This window comes from Alligator sinensis, unplaced genomic scaffold (genome assembly GCF_000455745.1).
Source record: "Alligator sinensis unplaced genomic scaffold, ASM45574v1 scaffold237_1, whole genome shotgun sequence".
Taxonomy (NCBI): domain Eukaryota; kingdom Metazoa; phylum Chordata; order Crocodylia; family Alligatoridae; genus Alligator; species Alligator sinensis.
This window is the reverse complement of record NW_005841849.1, coordinates 893,862-894,708: the sequence shown is the minus strand read 5'-3', so window position 1 is coordinate 894,708 and position 847 is coordinate 893,862. Positions and strand designations below refer to the sequence as shown.

The following is an 847-nucleotide window of genomic DNA, read 5'->3' as shown; positions in this document are numbered from 1 at the left end:
ACGGAGTGGAGCGGGGCAGGACGGGGTGGAGGCCGCCTGGGGGCAGAGAGGCAGGAACGGGCGGGCGGGGCGGCAGCACTACCTGCAGTCCCGAACGGAGAGTCCCACGGAGCCGAAGCGAAGCCTCAGTCCCAACAACACAAGATGGCGGTCGCGCCGCCACGCAGAGTCACGTGACCGAGAGCCCCGCCCCCCCACGGGCCCGGATGGACGCACGCATGCGCCCCAGTACCCCCCGCCTCCCGGGGAGCGACCCGATGCTGCTGGCGTCACGCGCTGGTGCTGCTGTGCGGGGACCCACGCGCCTGCCCGGCCGCTTGCGCGGGCAGCAACCCGCCTGTCCCCGCTGCAGCCCTGCAGCACCTGTATGGCGCAGCAGTCTGGGGAATCGCCTCACACACCGGCGACGTGCCAAGTCACCCCATCAAAACCAGCCCTCCAGGTGGCTGGAGAGCCGACCGGCTATGGTAGAGCTGGGCATTAATTACGCCTTGCTCTTACGGGGCCAGCTTCATGGCTGGGACAGAGCCCGCGAGTCTCCGATGCGCAGGGTCCTTCGGAAACGCGCTAACTGCATCTGAACTGCCCAGCTGGTCTGTGAAAGAGATCGCCCCCAAAAACGCCTCGCCTGGGCTGTCATGTCTCCTGGACTGTCACAGCTATGACCTGGCTCTGGCAGGACCGCGCTGCGTTAAAACGTGGGCCGGCCTCACCTGCCATGTACAAGAGAGCAACAGTCCTGTGGCCACCCACCGCCAGGCCTGCTGGTGCTGTCAGGGCACTGAGGGCCGTGAAGACAGGCTGGGACTGGAAGGCCTTGGTGTACAGGGTTTAAAGCACAACAAAT

General features: G+C 66.2%; 1 protein-coding gene across 1 annotated transcript in view; it reads right to left on the bottom strand.

Annotated features, from left to right (window-relative positions):
• Positions 1–155, bottom strand: part of GIGYF2 (GRB10 interacting GYF protein 2) — a 123,814-nt gene extending 123,659 nt beyond the window's left edge. The window contains 1 exon segment of the mRNA XM_006015982.3: positions 83–155. The gene's annotated coding sequence lies outside the window, so the exon portion shown is untranslated.
• Positions 156–847: the final 692 nt, after the last annotated feature.